Here is a 19,100-nt window from a genome sequence, read left to right on the forward strand (position 1 = left end):
GTTTGATTTGCGATTGTGGCGTGTTTGTAGATGTCTTGTTTTTTTTTGTCGTGCTCTCTGGTGGTGTGTTCATGGTTTTCGTTTGTTTCGTTTGTTTCGTGTGGTGGGGTCAGTTTTCTGTTGCTCAGGTGTTGGATTTGAAGCGGAATTTCTATTAGTGAGTTAATGGTTAATTTAATGCTCATTGCTGTACGTCGGGTGAGTTTGTTATTGAGTGTATTTGGTTGTGGTTTTTTGTTCAGGAATGGATATGAAAGACCGCCTTAACAGTGTTCGGTTGAGGGCGATGATGGGGGAGACAGCTTTAGAGCTGATTAAATTTCTTCAGCTATTTGGCTTAATTGCCGAGGTCGTGAAGTGCGGTGTGTGCCGTGAACCTATGAAATTGGTTAAAGTTCCGGACTCTCGGACCAGGGACGGATACATGTGGTGTTGCCGGAAAGATGGCGTATGGCGTTCTGTAAGGCGTGGGACCTGGTTCGAGAAGTCTAGATTGGCCATGCGTGAGATTGTGCTTATTACGTATTATTTTTGTTATAGTTGCGGGCAGAGTTTTTGCGCGTTTGAGACTGGTGTGAGTGAGAGGACTGTTTTAGACTGGTATTCCTTTTGTCGTGAGGTGTGTTCCGAATTTATTAAGTACAGGGGTAAGTTGGGTGGGCATGGGGTGCTTGTGGAGGTGGATGAGTCGCAGTTTGGTAAAAGGAAGTATGGGAGGGGGAAGTCTGTGGCTGGTCTTTGGGTGTGGGGGGCTGTTGTTCAGGGGGGTGGGGGTACTGAATGTGTTTTTAGGGTTGTGGAGGGGAGGTCGAAGCCTGAATTAGTGGGGTTAATTGAGGAGTATGTAGAGCCGGGGTCCACAGTAGTTTCAGATGCGTTTTCTTCATATAGGGGGTTGGGTGAGAGGGGATTTAATCATTTAGTAGTGAACCACAGTCTAGAGTTTAAGAATTATGATACTGGGGCTTGCACTAACACAATTGAGGGGATGTGGGGAGCGGTTAAGTCAGTTCTTGGGAGGGGGAAGAGGCGCTCTTCCAACCTTCAGTCTCATTTAGATGAGTACTGTTGGCGGAAGAGTGTCCCAGAGGGCTATTGCATTCTTCGGGTTTTTTTAAGGGCTGTGGGTAAAATGTATAGACCGAAAGTGGTTAGTTAGGGTGGGCTGGGTAGGTGGGTGGGTGGTTTATTTTGTTGTATAGTGTTTGTGTGTTGTATTTTGGAGTTGTGGGGGAGGGGGTTGACGTTTGGGTGGGTTGGGTTTTTATTTTAGTTCAGTATTTTTTCATTGGTGTGTGTGTGTGTGTTTTTGTATGTGTGTGTGTGTGTGTGTGTGTGTGTGCGTGCGTGCGTGTGTGCATTTGTGTGTGATTGTGGTGGCCAATCTAGTTTGTGGAGCTGGAACTTTTTTGAGGTAAGTTCCGTTTTTTTTTTTTGGTTATTTATGTATGTTTTGTGTATTGGGTATAGGTTGGAAACATCCGATCTCACGCGTCGGCTTTGACCCGTGACGTAAGGGACCTACACATTGATCTGTAGCGTAGCCCTGAATACGAGGTTAGGTTGGGAGTTTTTTTTTGGAATGCGGCTGCGGCAGCGGCCGCCTATGATTCGAAAATATTGATTTGACACTAATGAACATGTATACGTAATATGAAGCAATTTGATGAACATATTGATCTGTAGCGTAGCCCACTTGAGGTTAGGTTGGGAGTTTTTTTTTTGGAATGCGGCCGCGGCAGCGGCCGCCTATGATTCGAAAATATTGATTTGACACTAATGAACATGTATACGTAATATGAAGCAATTTGATGAACATATTGATCTGTAGCGTAGCCCACTTGAGGTTAGGTTGGGAGTTTTTTTTTGGAATGCGGCCGCGGCAGCGGCCGCCTATGATTCGAAAATATTGATTTGACACTAATGAAGCCTGTGGGGGGATGGGGGGGCACTGCAGACTCCCCCCACCGCATAACGACACATGATGATCAAATTTTGAAAAAAAATGAAAATTTTTTTCCGTACCTGCTAAACTGCATAAGTGCCGATGTATGTAGGTGTAAGGGAAGCTTTCGTTTCTTAGTTTTCTATTGGGGGATGTGATCGGTAGGTTCTGTTGAGCTATATAGGTTAAGGGAAGTGTCCGATTATGGATAGGAATGTGTTTTTTGGTATTTGGTCAGTTTTGTGATGTTGATTTATTTCGTTGTTTTGCGTGGTTTTGAATGGCGGTCGGTGGCTACATTTCTGTATATTTAGTTTCTCCGCACCCAAAAACCCCTAATTTCCCACGCTTGTCCCGTTACAGTCATTAGGCTTTTTGTGAAACTTGTGTATTTCAGTGTTTACAATACGTATGCGATGTTTTTATATCCGCCATATTGGAATTGTTTATAGTCGTTTCCGCGGTATTTGTGACGTCATGGGTCAAAGCCGACGGGTAAGATCGGACGCTTCTGTATTTCCGGAAATAAGTTATAATGTGACTATATGTAAAACCAACAACCTACATAAACAATATACCTCTTTGTGTAAAACACACCAAATACGAGCTTGACGAAATCCAATATGGCCTCACCACGTGCTTCAGCCAAAGTATATCTTTGAAAGGAACACAGCCACAGTACCTCTTGTACTTATATGCAAATAAAGGTACGTGGTTACTACGTACAGAAGTTATCATTAATAACGTCAATGAAACGAGAGAGTAAAGTACATCTCTGAAAGTGCAACGTAAAACAAATATTATTTAAAAGCGCAGTCAAGCACCCTGCAATTACCTGGTTATGCGTAATTTTGTTCTGGTTTTGATGTAGAAAGATATTTATAAGGTATTACAGAGCACGGCAGCTTGTACTTCTTTTTTTTAAATAAGAGTAGAATATTCCTGTTAAGCCGTTACTTAGCGATGTGTCTTATTCTGTAATAGATGTACACTATAAGTTTTCATTTTGTTACTTTGAGAGGTGAGATCGAGTATCTGGTTTTCTATCCAAGGTACACTATAGTGCATAGAATTTTCCATTGAAACTGTGATCGCCATTGGTGGTTGTTAATCGCACGAACAAGAAACTTGTAGATCTTTTGACAGTCAGACGCGTTATTAATATCCTTATTAACATGTTCCGGTAGCTACCACTAGGCCATCAAACCACAAATAGTATATGCGGTAGTTCTGTAGTGCTCATCATCTTTGTAGTGGTACATAGTGTGGGCTGTATCGAGAGAATTTCGACATCCAAATGAAAGGAACTACATTAGGATATGGACAGATGATGTTTCCAACACAGAAGTTTACGACCGCTGGTTATCTTGGGCGTAGTCTTACCTGTGAAGTCGATTGACGTACTTTCAAGACAGCTAACATAGCTGATCCTGATGTTATGCTTCTTGAGTAGAACTGAGCGAAATTAAGGTGATTTTTAGCTGTGCGACGTTGCTCTCCCAGTAAGTATTACTGTGCCTCTGCAGAGCCTAACAGTTTTGTTATTTCTACGAGGATGGTCGTGTCTGTAGGGTAGTGCAGTACAGAGGTGGCAATTCTGTGGTCCACGATGTGCTACTGATTGTGTCTTTGAAAAGCAGTACATTCTGACGTGACCAGGTGATAGAAAATTGTTTTCTGCTAAGTCCAGTTCAGAAGTGCTGTCTTTCGTTGGTCAGGATTCGCAGAGATCAAGCGTCTCCTGAAGAGATCTGAGTCGTTGGAAAGTAATTGTCGGGAGGAGGTTGGAAGTAGAATTAAGTTTGTTCAGGTACTACCAGACGTAGCTGGGGCAATCTCATTCCACGGGCGGTGCCGACAGCTGAGAATACAGCATCAATTGACTGCAGTAGCGACATCGGCGTCGGCTACAGCTCCAGATTTCACCTACAGGTGCAGCTCCTGTACAACTTAACACGACTTCACAAACTAGCGCAGCTCTTGCATTGCTTTCGGCTGCAGCGGCAGCGTCGTCGTCGGCTTCGCCTGCTTCATCCTCGGCATCGGCAGCGGATATGGCGACGTGTCGAGCTAATTGCGATAAGGAGGAGCAACGGAAGTAACAAAACTTACGCATCAAAAAATAATTTGGATGAGCCCTTATTGTTTATTGTAAGTGAATGTTCTTTCGAGAAGTGATGACTCAGTTTGCGGACTATTTGTCGGTTAAACTAACTTAAAGTCGTGGAGTGGCTTTTAAATACTGGAAATTATTATTTATACAGTTGGTTTAAGATTTCAATGCATAATTGGTCATTATTTAAGATTGATGGTGATCAGAGTGACAAGTCAGCGCAGCTATTAGCAAGTATAAAGGGAATAAATGATACTATAAACGAGACTAATGTTAATATGTAGGTGGAAACACTATGCAATGGAATCTATTATTGTCGCTGATAGCACACGTTGTTGACATATCTACCTTACATCCGAGCAAAGGGACTCGCCCGTCCCACGTCACCGGCGTGCGCACAATAGAGGGAAACACAGTCACTTGTGAGCGAGCAGTCTAACGTAACGGTGTCACTATGTTTTCGAAACAGGAACAACGGAGTTGGATCAAGATTGAATGTGCCAGAGGTCGTACAGCACGACACTGTCATCAAGGTCTTCAAGAGGTGTGCGGGGAATCGGCATTGCACAGTGGCACGTTGGGTAAAAGCCTTCAACGAAGGTCGGCAAACTGTGGCAGACATGCTACGGGCAGGTCGTCTTAGCGTCTCTCAAGAAGTGCATGCTGTTGCCGCGTTAGTGGACAGTGATCGACGAGATACGATTCGTGAGCTCGCCCACGAAACCGGATTAGCGCATACGACTGTGCTTCGTATCCTGAAGGAACGCCTGGGCATGCGAAAAATTTCATCACGATGGGTTCCGCATGGCTTGACGGAAATGCAGAAATGGATGCGTTACGACGCTGCTCAGTCGCACTTGGAGCGCTATGAGGGCGAACAAGAGGCTTTCTTACGCCGTATCGTAATACTGGATGAGACATGAGCCACATCGTACGAGCCAAAACTGAAACACCAATCCAACGAATAGCGTCATTATAGGTCACCGTGAAAGCCGAAAGTGCGTCAGAGCCCCAACATGGTGAAAGTTATGGCGATTCTCGTGTACGACTGTGATGGTGTTATCCTAACGCTTTACGTTCCTCCACGGCAGTCCATCAATGCACAGTACTACTGTTCGTTTTTGGAGCATCACTTGCAACCAGCTTTGCGAAAGAAGCGGAGATACTTTCTGCGCAACCCACCCATCATTATCCACGACAGTGCGCGGGCTGACTTTGATTTGATTCCGAAGATGAAGGAACCACTTCGTGGCATTCGTTTCAGAACTGTTTCAGTGATTCGACAGGCAGTAGACCGCTCCATTCGCACCATCAACAGAACAGGCTCTGCTAACGGTATGCTACGCCTTCCACATCGCTAGCAACGGGTTCTACACAAAGCTGGACAGTAACAGGGGCAAACATGTAACTCTTGTGTATCAGTTGTGAATAAATAGTTACCACTATTTATGTTCCAACCTTCGTATAAATAAGCTTAGTGATAAGATAGCAGGGGGTCTGAAGGTGCTGGACGAAGCTAAACATGACAGGGAGTAATTGAGACGTGATTTAAAGAAGGAGATCAGAGATAGTCAGGAAGAATTACAAAATGAAATTTCTATTTTGAATTATAAATATGAAGCAGTTAATAGTAATGTATTGTCAGTAGAGGGTGCACTTAAGGAGTCCCAGGAAAAGTCGATACGTTTGCTTTGGCGAGATGTAAATGATCAGATTGAGAGTAACAATGTACATTTCCGAGGTTTTAATGAAATCACGATCAATAAATTAGGCACATACCATGTAAGCGACATAAGGAGGTATTCTGTAGGCAGAATAAAATTAAATATGAGAGATACCTAAGCCAGCACTGGAAGAGGTTTCTACAATAACAATAAGTAATGCGACAAAAAATAATGTGAAGAAAACTCATGACGGTGTATCAAAGAGTTCTAAATTTAAAATTACTGAGTACCTAGTCGGCAAGGAAATAGGATACAACAGAATTAGCAGTGCATTATTTTTAAGTGTATTAGCCCTATATTCTAGCGAAAAGAAATGGTTGCGTAAGAAGAAAAGAACGAATTAGACATGGCAAACTTAGGAGTATCTGGAACTTGTCAAGAAGGTGGAATATACTCATGGTGTCGCAATATAAAAAGAGAAAGATTAAAGAATTTGAAATACAAGGTGGAAGACCACGTGCTTACCAGAAGAAGCTGTCTTTGAGTGGATCGGTATAGGCTCGGCTTTTATCGATGCCACAGGGCACCTGGTAATGAATTTTATACTTCAAATTAGTTATTTAGAAATAATTTGTTTAAAATTATGTTTAATATTTTCGGAAGTCCAAGAAAGTTTTGTATGCTGTGTCCTGTGTGTAGAATTGTTGGTGTTTTCTGTGGGAATGTTAAATGAAGTTTATCGTCTGAAGAGCATTGATATTATAATGCGAGGGGTCGACACACAGATTATTTCTATTTTGATTGTTGATCAATTAATAGGTGAAGCTAAGAGTTTAGATCCAACCCTCCGAAAGATCTCTGGCGCTCCGTCTAAGCACTGGTCGGGTATGACAAGTGCAGTGTGTTAAAAGTATCCATTTTTTTTCAAATGTGGGGACTTGAGTTAGTCTATCAATTCCTTCCACGACGAGTAAATCCGATGGACCGAGTTCTTGTACAACTAAAATTATAACTAAAAAGTAAGCGAATTGTTCTCCCCTTACGTATTACTGTGCCTATGCAGTGTCTAACCGTTTTGTTTTTGTTTTTTTTGTTGTTTTTTTCTGTGTCTACGAGGATGGTCGAGTCTGTAGGGTGGCGCAGTGCAGTTTTTGATTGTAGCCAAGTTTGTAAGTTCTCTTGTTTTCTACAGGCTAAATGATCCGTCGTTACTTTAAACCAAATATTTTAAATATGTTAAATATGATATGCTTTGTTGACACCTGAGAATGTCAACACACTCTAAACTACATAGTAGTAAACAATATAAAATAAAAGGATGTTTTAATCGTAATGATAAACAACTGAACTGCAGATTTATGTATCATAGAAGAAATTTATCACATTGGTGGACTCCACTGGAACTAATTATTTACATTTTATGGAATTATTGCTGTTTTAAAGTTTACATGATTTGTGAAAAACCATTGTATATGTGATATATATTTTGTGGCGAAATCGATTTGAATCGAGTTATGAATTTAGAATACAATTTGATATCTATGTATAAGTGCTGAGTTCTTTGCGATACTGTTCTGTGATGTATGGTTATTGTATGTGATATGAAGGAAGTTATACTGTGATAAATAAAAGAAAGTTCAGTATATTTAATAGTGTTTATTCTTTGGTGTTACATAGGATACCTAAAAATTCACTTAATAAAGCTTGATAATAGTCCACTGAGTTTAGCCTCAGCTCTCTTGTCCAACAAAAATTTGCTGTGCATATTTATGATAGCCGCATTTTGATCTTATTTCCTAAAAGAATCATCAGCTACCGTACCTGAAATATCACTGTATGAAATAGCTTTCTGTAGGCTTGCTATTTTAAATACTCTGCTGCATGCATGTACCATCTTTCTGTAGGCGTAAAACAGTTCGTTTGTAGCCCGAATTTGTGAGAAAATATTGATTATTAACACATGCACGAAAGTATCGTAACCATTGCTCCAGTTCACTATATAGTTATACGTCTAGTAATTTCTCAAACATTGGTGCAGTCAGTAAGAAGTAAATCAATCCGATCCTGGTGAAATTTAAGGTTACCTCCAACAACAAGATTTCTTAAAAATGAGAAGAACATTACAGAGAACTGCGGCTTAAAATGGCAAGAAAAACTCATATTCCATTGCTTAAGAAGTAGGCTGTAGTATCGTTATTGTATTAATACATAAACTCATGCGTTTATTGAAGACGCCATGGGTGATTTATTCTATTCAGTCATATTACGCCATCGTTTTGTAGCCATAGGTACGAATCATATGGAGCATGACAACTGAAACAATGAGTGTACACCACCTTGTCCAAATGCAATGCTCGTTCGTGAAAGCGATAAAGTCTCGAGCGCAGAAAGGCAACGCTGCAGTCGTACCAACTGTATTGCTGGTAAGCTAACGCCACCGGTGAGGTTCCAAGCGTTGGCAGCTCCGTACGCCGCTCTTGTGTTGCTTGTCAAACTGCGCAGCGGAGGAAATTCCGCAAAACTCATGTATTGTGAGTGTGCGTGCGGGATACTGCTCAAATAACTAAGCTGTATCTGTGAAGATCATTTCTCTCGCAGGCGAGAGTTCAGATACGTGAAGTTAAATCATACATAAGAACGAAACATATACTCGTACTTTTGCCTGTGACTTGTAAGTAATCGGCAAAGGCTCGGTGTAGAAAATCGACGGAGAAAGGTAAGCCAATAAGAACTGTGTTTCTTTGTTATTGATGAAGTAACGCTTCGTCACAGAGCTATTTTGATGTAATGACTTTTAATTTATTGGCAAAGGTACACTGTAGGAAGTCAACGGACGAAGATAAGCCAATAACAACGGTGTTATTTTGTTTTTGACAAAGTAACGTCACGGAGCTAAAAAATCAGGCATAGTCCCAGGGTTCATTAGCCTTATTCATGTAACTTTCTGTGTGATTATCTATTCGTCGACAAGCTTTAGTGTAATGTTGAATTATTTTCATTGGCTCAAACCTCTAAACTACCCAATGGACGGAACTCAATGGATTTTTAAAGGAGAAATGCGGTGCAGAATTTCTTGTGCATTTAATGTTTGTGCACATGTCATTTTAGTCGATGTAGCGATTTCTTCGGCTATAACCTACTTCAAACAATGTTAAATGCGTTCTCTAATTCAAGCTCGTTTTAATGAATTGTTGTGAGTGGCTGCTGTCATCTGTCAAAATTTCACCTACATTGTATTTACGACATTAAATAGACCACAACAGATTTATTTATCTTTGAGAATTACACGTGCTATATAGGTGCCATCAAAATCATAGGTGCCATCAAAATCATTTTCTATGTTATTGTCTACACATTTTTACTAAACACATGCTAAACAGGTGCTAGTGATGCTACATTGGTTACAATGTTGAGGTTAACACCTATGTGAACTGATTAAATACATTTGATATTCTGCTACACACGATTCGCCACAATTCATTTTGAAGTAGCTTTAATGGCAATGTTTATGTTGATTGTGCACTGTGTGTGCACATGGTGTTCTGCTGATGAAGCTGGTGTTCTGTTTTCAGCGGTGTATAATCTTTTTGGGCACAGCTTACAAATAGCATTTTAATATTTCCACCATGGTGGCAGTTGCATAATGGAGAAGTGTAGATGTAATTAGTGTGCCCTGCTGTGCCGTGACAAGTGCGTGTGACATTGATGATAGCAGCCTATCTTCAGTAGCGCATATTGTGCAGAAGTAGTACACTGGACATTGTACACCTCATAATTAACTGTGTCGAGAGGATTATGATAGAATCAGGGCCACTAGAGAACATTTTTCTACATATGCGATACATCGTTTAGTGCCACATCCCCGTCCATTGTTCCACACTAGCGACATATGATTTTGCCACCGCTCTCCTCCTATTTCCTCCCTCCGTCACAAAGTAGTTGCAGTTCTGTGAGCCTTTAGTAAGACCTTTAAAGATAATCTGAATCTAGTAAGCGCGGAAATGTGTTATTTTCGCCATTTGTTATGACGCATTCTGTGTGCAAATTTTGTGTTAGGGGCGCCCCAAGCGGATGCTTGTGTCGTTTGGGCTTGATGTCGGCCTTGGGTAGCACAAAATCTGCACTTATTTAGTTGCACACAGACCTCAATATTACCGTTACAGTATTGATATTTATCACGAGTTTATTGTCACTGCAAACTGCGAAAACAGCCATGCTTCGAAAACAGCTGTTTACGGATGTTACATTTCAAGAAATTTTTCAAGAAATGTAGCTTGTAAACATTCTACGTAAACGAGATCTTAAAACTAATTTTGTTAACTAAGACTCTTCGTTATTCCCCATCAGACTCGAGGAATATAATGACTGGCGTTTAATGCCCGTCGGCATCGAGATAAATAGCGATCGAGAACTTAGTCAACAGGGCAGGGAGAGAAGAATAGATTGGTGTTCTTGTTGAAGAAATGATTTTAGCATTCAGGTGTCATTGTCTTGCACTGGACGAGGTTTTCTGAGTAACGCCTGAACTCCCAAATAGCAGAATAGTGCGTAAAGTAATTCCTCACATCGTTCACTAATGTGCAGTATACTTACTAAAATGCAATTCCGGAACCCTGTACCAGTTGAGGGCAACAAAAATTCCATTTCCGATATTTCGCGCAGTTATTGTTCAAATGTGTGCGAAATCTTATGGGATTTAACTGCTACGCAATTATTGCCCGAATTTAAACTAAGTCATAATCTAATCATTAACATGTGTAACATTATATTAAATGGTTAACACAGTAAGACAAGTATTTGTCTTGGGGCAGCATAACGGACGGCACGAAAATACGAGGATCTCATTCATACAGGATTTGAGGATGAGAGCGCTTAGTGACTTCCAACAAACTTTACACATAATTTCAAACCTTTAGGAAACTGTTTCTCGCCGACATCCCTCGTACAATGATTAAGGGAAAAAAGTTTCACTTATTACATTTACCCGGTTCGTCTAGTAAAACTTCAGCATCAGGCAAGAAGTCTTAATTTATTTTGTCTTTACTACTGCCTGTATTTGTAACAGTTTGCAGACAGTTTACGCATATACCGCTGAATGAAACGGCAAAATTATGTCACTCTACGAGAAATATTTCAGGAGATACGTTGTCATAAGCATTGAGATGCGTGAAATACTAGCATTTGGTGAGAATTAAGCATAAATTACTCAGTTCATACTCATCCAGTCTTTAAAATGAGAGCACTTAGTGGCTTCCAACGAACTCAAAGCACTGTCTTGATCGTAGAATTCTTTGAACAGAATTGCTGGTTTTTGCTAAACGAGAGCAGTCTTCAGAATCTACAATAGAAGTAACATAGAATAAATTACTAGCTATTACATTAAGAGATTAGAAACAGAGGAGACAAATCACAATGTGAACACGTTAACACCGTATACTATTCGTTCTACTGCACTGCAACAAGTCGTAACGATGTAAAAATAAAATAGTTAAACTTGCCAAGCATGCTGTGAGCGCTATATATAGGATGCGAAGCTGTCCTATAAGTCCTTGATGCACGCTTAACGTACGGATAATTATACAAAGTAGTTAAGAAGAGGTCAATAACCGTTTGAAGCCGGCGTGGCAATTTTGACAAGTGTTATTTTTATATGGTTATGATTTTGTGCGGAGCAGCTGAATGGGAGGTAGCCTATATCGTGTTCACAGTATGATTTTTGTTCTTCGTTTTTAATTTCTTAATGTAGTAGCTAGTAATGTATTTTCTTTTACTTTTATTGTGGATTCTGAGGAAGGCTGATGTATAGCCGAAACTTTGTGAAACCACAGTAACCATGTAAATTATATGATCGGACCACAAATTGTCGGTTTATGTCAAATTCTGTATAATTTCAAACCTTCTCTAAACGTTTTATTGCTTACATGCTTAGTCAAATATTTAAGATATTAACTCATTTGTCAAGTATTCGGGCGTTTGATGCTGCTTTAAAGATGTGAGTTCGATTCTTTAAAGAATCAAGGGTTTGTTGGTAATTTCAGAAGAAGCAGCGAGAGCGAGGGAAGTGTATTTGCGCGGCTGTACTGACAAGTCGTTACTTGCGAGATACCTCGTGGACATGAGTGCGTCAGCTGTAGGCGGGAAACTGATATGAGCGCCGCGATAGAGGGGGGGCAGTACGTGACCTTGCAGGCAGCTTCTTTGGTGGACGTTGGACTACAGCGAGCGGCCTTGCACAGGGAGTGCATTCCGTTACGAAGTGCACGGCGCGCTCGCGTTTAATTCGGCATCGAAGATATTTATGGTATTATTTCCAACGTAAAAGCAGGGCCGGTTTAAGGCCCAAGCGGCCGACAGGGGCGCCAAGCTGAGAGGGACACCAGAGGCGGAAGTGCAGCCATTGTATATATTGGTGTGTTAGAATTAGTAGCGAAAACTGACTCGGGTGAAAGAATACAATAATAGAAGCAAAATCGCTCCAGTAAACATGGATCTGCAAACGTGTCTTTTTTGAGGTAATTCAGTATGAAATATTGTCGAAGTTGGTACATACCTACATCAATACACCGCAGCGGGGAGTCCTGATACTACTAACTGATCGCCTCATCCCTGTTCTATTCGCGAATGGCACGTAGGACGAATGATTATCTCTGTATTAGCTCTAATTTCTCGAGTTTTCTTGTTGTGGTCATTCCGCGAGATGTTTATTGACGGAAGTAGTATGTTGTCCTACTCTTCCCTGAACGAACTCTCTTAGAAATTCAATAGTAAACTTTTCCGTGATACGCAGCATCTCTCTTTTAGCGTCTGCAACTGGAGTTTGTTGATTATCCCCATAACGCTCTCGCGCCCACGAAACGATCCCCTGACGAAACGCGACGCTCTTCGTTGGATCCTCTCTATCTCGTATATTAATGCAACGGGGAAAGGGTCCCAGAATAATGAGCAGTACTCGAACAAGTATTTCATAATCCACTTTTATCGTGGAAGGAATATATTTTCTTGAGATTCTTACTACGAATCTGACTGGCATCCTCTTGTGTTACTGTTTATGCCTTGGAAAAGTAAACTTTTCGATTAAATCCCAGTCCAAATGGGCTTAAATTTCACCAAAGACTACCTTAACTTGGAATACAATACTATTTCGGCACATGACGTACTACTATTTTTATTAACCTCAGGGTAAGTTGACTAGTAATTCGCAACTGCGCATCACAGCAGAATACGAGCATTTCGCCAATAATACATGGTAATGAGGAATAAACCGTAAATAGAGGCAAAATCAGGCTCCTTAGCCAGCTGTGGAGCATACCTCCTTTCCTTCCTCACTGCTTAGCTGACAATAACATGCAAACAATGTGTTAGCAACGCTTGATTCCAAACCACAGTGTTGAGTCGTTTTCTACAGTGCTCTTGTTACGTACTAGTATATTGTCATGTTTTGGCCAGTAACACTTTTGTGAAGTTCCACTGTACTTTCACTGAATTCATAACAACGAATTAACTTACGAAAAATCTCTAAAAAGAAGAAAATGTCTGGTGCATAATGTTGACAAACAATAGCAGAAGAATAAAAGGAAAATGAAAAACAAGCTAAAGCTATGAAAATTTTTACGTCATCCTCAATAAGAAGCGAAAAAGCTTGTAAAGATGTATTTCTGCGTATAGAAACCAGCGGAAAAATGTCCTATCGGACCACAAAAAATGCGAATATGTTCGTTTTCACGTAAAAGACTGACAGCAAAGTGGGAAGCCTGCTTCCTCCTTCTACCTTTCTCAGCACCTTCAAAAATTTTGGCACGTCAACATATTCGCGCTTTTTTGTAACATGCAACCACCTCAGACTCCCACAAGCTCCCTTAACTGTGTAACTCACTCACACGCACTGGTCCATTGCTGTAAGTCACTGACACCCATCTGCTCCCATTGCACTTTCCCTCTCATTCAACCCAACTCATTGTCATCATCTCTTTGTATCTTTCTATCATTGTCTCCTGTATCACAGCCACATTCCATGTCGTTCTGTCCTACTTCTGAAATCTCTTATCACTGTCACCGTCTCCTTCTTGCTCTCTCTTTCTGCTAATATCTCATTCCTTCCTCTCTACTGTTGTTACTCACTTTCGCTACATCTCTCTCTCTCTTCTTCGTTGTTATTGTGTCAAATACTCTGTCTCTCGTTATCACTGCCTCTCACCTGCTTCCACTTTCTTTTTCTCTTTATTTATTCCCCCTGGCACGGTCACCTTCGCTCTTATCCAAGCACTGTTCTGTCACTGTCACTTATGTCCCACTGCCACTTTGCCCCTCTCTTTTTCTTATACTGCCATTGTCTCCTTCGCTCTTTTCCTAACACAATCGCTTTCTACTATCTTCCAGTATTTATTAATTTTCCGTTTCTTTGCCACTGCCACTGTCATCTCTCACAGCATAACGAAACGGAGTATGCTCGCATGCCAGAATTTGCGGGAAAATTTTTAAAGGTGCTGAGGAAGGTAGTTCGAGGCAGGTGGTCCCTACTGAAAATGAAAAAAACGGGTTTTCCGAGGAACCGCTCATTTACTAATGGCGCCTCCGTTAGTCCCATGAAACACGCCGTAGACCACATCAAATGCAGAAAGAGCCAACTAATTTGCTTTATTTGCCGAAGCGGGAGGAAAGGTGGAACATTCATACTTTGACCCTGTGGGATAGTGACACTCAGAGCCTGCTTTTTATGGCGGGAGGGGAGGGGAAGGGAGGAACCCTAAAAATAACCACAATACTTCAATGTTTGTAGTACTTAAACAGTACCTTTAAACATTCATTTTATAAAAAGTTTTGTTTTCTGAGCATGCCTGAAAATGTTATTGACAAACGCTCTGAGTTAGTAGATACTTGTAGCGCGATGACGTTTACGGCATTTATCCATCCTCATCTGCATCTACACAGATACTCTGCAAACCACCATTCGGTGCATGGAGGAGAGCACCCTGTACCATCGAGTGAAGTAGTTCTGAAGTTATTAACGAATGATTGAAATGAAGTAATAGCTCACTTCATTACGCCTCTTGCTAAAGATTGACTGGAACGGTTCAATATTAGATAATGATGCGTATTCTGTTAACAACACCAGTGACTTACAATTGGCCAACGCAGTTTTTCCAAACTGAAATTGATAAAAACTTACTTGCCGTCTACAATGTCTCAAACAAGTTAGGCCTCACTATCTGTTGGAAATGAAGTTGCAAGAAACCTAGATTTTGCTAATCGTACCGGAAAGTGTGCTGACAAAAAAAAGAAAAGTTAAGTTTTAGCTGTTTGTTTATATTTGCTTTTCATTAAATGTTTTATGCCCAGACGACTGACAGATAATATAAGCTCATTGATTAGAGTTATATTAAAGTCAGTAAAAAATAATATACCCAATTCAAAATTAGTTTTTTCTCCATTATACACTACTGGCCATTAAAACTGCTACACCACGAGGATGACGTACTACATACGCGAAATTTAACCGACAGGAAGAAGATGCTGTGATATGCAAATTATTAGCTTTTCAGAGCATTCACACAAGGTTGGCGCCGGTGGCGACACCTACAACGCGCTGACATGAGGAAAGTTTCCAACCGATTTCTCATACACAAATAGCAATTGACCGGCGTTGCCTGATGAAACGTTGTTGTGATGCCTCGTATAAGGAGGACTTTGATAAAGGGCGGATTGTAGCCTATCGCGATTGCGGTTTATCGTATCGCGACATTGCTGCTCTCGTTGGTCGAGATCCAATGACTGTTCGCAGAATATGGAATCGGTGGGTTCAGGAGGGTAATACGGAACGCCGTGCTGGATCCCAACGGCCTCGCATCACTAGCAGTCGAGATTGCAGCAGCATGGACTATCAGCTCGGAGACCATGTCTGCGGTTAACCTTGACGCTGAATCACAGACAGGAGCGCCTGCGATGGTGTACTCAACGATGAACCTGGGTGCACGACTGGCAAAACGTCATCCAGGTTCTGTTTACAGCATCATGATGGTCGCACCCGTGTTTGGCGACATCGCGGTGAACGCACATTGGAAGCGTGCATTCGTCATCGCCATACTGGCGTATCACCCGGCGTGATAGTATGGGGTGGCATTGGTTACACGTCTCGGTCAACTCTTGTTCGCATTGACGGCACTTTGAACAGTGGACGTTACATTTCAGATGTGTTACGACCCCTGGCTCTACCCTTCATTCGATCCCTGCGAAACCCTACATTTCAGCAGGTTAATGCACGACCGCATGTTTCAGGTCCTGTACGGGTCTTTCCGGATACAGAAAATGCTCGACTGCTGCCCTTGCCAGCACATTCTCCAGATCTCTCACCAATTGAAAACGTCTGGTCAATGGTGGCCGAACAACTGGCTCGTCACAATACGCCAGTCACTATTCTTGATGAACTGTGGTATCGTGTTGAAGCTGCATGGGCAGCTGTACCTGTACACGCCATCCAAGTTCTGTTTGACTCAGTGCCCAGGCGTATCAATGCCGTTATTACGGCCAGAGGTGGTTGTTCTGGGTACTGATTTCTCAGGATCTATGCACCCAAATTGTGTGAAAATGTAATCACGTGTCAGTTCTAGTATAATATATTTGTACAATGAATATCCGTTTATCATCTGCATTTATTCTTGGTGTAGCAATTTTAATGGCCAGTGGTGTACATATTATTATAAAATGGACGCCAAATGAGTCAGCCGCCCTGTGTGCCTGGATGGTTAAGGCCGGCCCTGGTGACACTAAGAAGGTCCCTCTGTTGGGTATACAAATGGTCTCTAACCCAAGGGCCGTCCGAACACCTGACCCTGTCATTTTATCACCAATAAAGCTCGAGGTATGAGTTTCGGAACATCCCTTTTTTATGCGCGGCGACGCATGCATGTCGATCCAATGAGCCTAGGTGATCGACAACTTACAGCCAGCTACAAGTCTCTTTTCAAGAGTAGAATCGTTGCTGGTACGGTTAAGAACTTATTTTATTTACTTGTTGGTGAACTTCGTTTCTTGTTTGTAAAAACTAATGAATTTTGTAAGAAAAATTGAATTTAATTAGTGCAATTCTTTATTATTACAATTGACAGATAGGTTTGTGATCAAATAAGTAAAAGTAATATGTTCAAATTGTATAGGTTAATTGATTTCTTTGGCAACTGCACTAAATATCGTATTAAGACTAGAAGCGTTTCACTTTATTTTAAAGAATTTCAGTGATTGTGGCAATTTGGGTTTTTCTCTCTTACAATTTTCTTTGTTATGGTCATTAACAGTTCGCTTGCTTCACGTAGAATTGTGAGCGGTTTTTATTGGTTTCGTTACTCGTGTTTTTAACGTTGTTTATTGCATTCTTGTTCGGCTTCCACGTGAATGTGTCGAGGTTCTGCACATCTGCACACAGCGTTTTCACTGCACTTAACACATTCAAATTTCTGCGTTGGAAAGTATCACTGTCCTCTCACCATTCCGTGCTTTTTCCGGGATGCATTCGTCTTTTGTTTTGATAGTGGTGGAAGCCTGTACTGTCGCTCTGTTCGTGTTTATATTTCCTAAGTGGAGATAGAGAGAGAAAGAGAGAGAGACAGTTAGAGAGATTACATTTCAGTACATTTCATTAATCCATTGCGGATGACGAACTGCGACTGTGATTTTAATTGGCGATTTTTCTGGCGACTGGTTGCGTATTTATTACCAGGTAAATCGCCAAAGAGATAATATTATTTTTATTTTTATGTGTATTTTTTATTTTAAAGTGGGGATGATTGTCTCTGCGTGCTTCCGCGTGTGTGTGAGAGGGAGAAAGAAGAAATAGACTTTTTATTTTTTTTAGTGTGGGTAATTATTTTTGTTTATTTGTGTGTGTGTGTGTGTGTGTGTGTGTGTATGTGTATACAAGTGTGTTTCTAAACGGAGGTAACAACTCCTAGCTACTGTGTGTGTAATTTATTGCGTTGCTATGGTACGGTGGTGGATGATCTAGGGTGAGGATATCGCCTAGTTTGTAATATTATTTTGTTGTGTCTATGAGGTTTGTTCTTTCTCAGCAATATATTTTATTAGTTTCTATAGCGCCTGGTTGCTAACGTTGGTCTGGTCATTTATTGTGTGTTTCTTCTCTATTATTGCTTTTTGAATTTGTAAGTTTCCTTGTAGGTGGAGGAGTAGTTTCTTGTTGTTAAACTTTCATGTCCTTTTCTGTGGTGTTAGGGTGATGGATTTCTTGCCGGAAGTGTTCTGCAAATGCCATATTTCCATGCTCTTTTGTGTTAATTTCTGCCTGGCTCTCCTATGTAAAGAGCATGACAGCTGTTACACTGGAGTTACTAAATGTCCGTTCGATCTTCCATTTCTACACTCCTGGAAATTGAAATAAGAACACCGTGAATTCATTGTCCCAGGAAGGGGAAACTTTATTGACACATTCCTGGGGTCAGATACATCACATGATCACACTGACAGAACCACAGGCACATAGACACAGGCAACAGAGCATGCACAATGTCGGCACTAGTACAGTGTATATCCACCTTTCGCAGCAATGCAGGCTGCTATTCTCCCATGGAGACGATCGTAGAGATGCTGGATGTAGTCCTGTGGAACGGCTTGCCATGCCATTTCCACCTGGCGCCTCAGTTGGACCAGCGTTCGTGCTGGACGTGCAGACAGCGTGAGACGACGCTTCATCCAGTCCCAAACATGCTCAATGGGGGACAGATCCGGAGATCTTGCTGGCCAGGGTAGTTGACTTACACCTTCTAGAGCACGTTAGATGGCACGGGATACATGCGGACGTGCATTGTCCTGTTGGAACAGCAAGTTCCCTTGCCGGTCTAGGAATGGTAGAACGATGGGTTCGATGACGGTTTGGATGTACCGTGCACTATTCAGTGTCCCCTCGACGATCACCAGTGATGTACGGCCAGTGTAGGAGATCGCTCCCCACACCATGATGCCGGGTGTTGGCCCTGTGTGCCTCGGTCGTATGCAGTCCTGATTGTGGCGCTCACCTGCACGGCGCCAAACACGCATACGACCATCATTGGCACCAAGGCAGAAGCGACTCTCATCGCTAAAGACGACACGTCTCCATTCGTCCCTCCATTCACGCCTGTCGCGACACCACTGGCGGCGGGCTGCACGATGTTGGGGCGTGAGCGGAAGACGGCCTAACGGTGTGCGGGACCGTAGCCCAGCTTCATGGAGACGGTTGCGAATGGTTCTCGCCGATACCCCAGGAGCAACAGTGTCCCTAATTTGCTGGGAAGTGGCGGTGCGGTCCCCTACGGCACTGCGTAGGATCCTACGGTCTTGGCGTGCATCCGTGCGTCGCTGCGGTCCGGTCCCAGGTCGACGGGCACGTGCA

At 41.9% G+C, this 19,100-nt stretch overlaps 1 protein-coding gene across 2 annotated transcripts in view; it reads left to right on the forward strand.

Moving 5' to 3' along the window:
• The first annotated feature begins 8,202 nt into the window (after positions 1 to 8,202).
• The window catches only part of LOC126470733 (ankyrin-3-like), a 96,157-nt gene continuing 85,259 nt past the window's right edge, over positions 8,203 to 19,100 (forward strand). For both annotated transcript variants that reach the window (XM_050098748.1, XM_050098739.1), the window contains exon 1: positions 8,203 to 8,438. The gene's annotated coding sequence lies outside the window, so the exon portion shown is untranslated. The remainder of the gene's footprint in view (positions 8,439 to 19,100) is intronic.

The sequence above is a fragment of the Schistocerca serialis genome, chromosome 1 (genome assembly GCF_023864345.2).
Source record: "Schistocerca serialis cubense isolate TAMUIC-IGC-003099 chromosome 1, iqSchSeri2.2, whole genome shotgun sequence".
NCBI classification, from domain to species: domain Eukaryota; kingdom Metazoa; phylum Arthropoda; class Insecta; order Orthoptera; family Acrididae; genus Schistocerca; species Schistocerca serialis.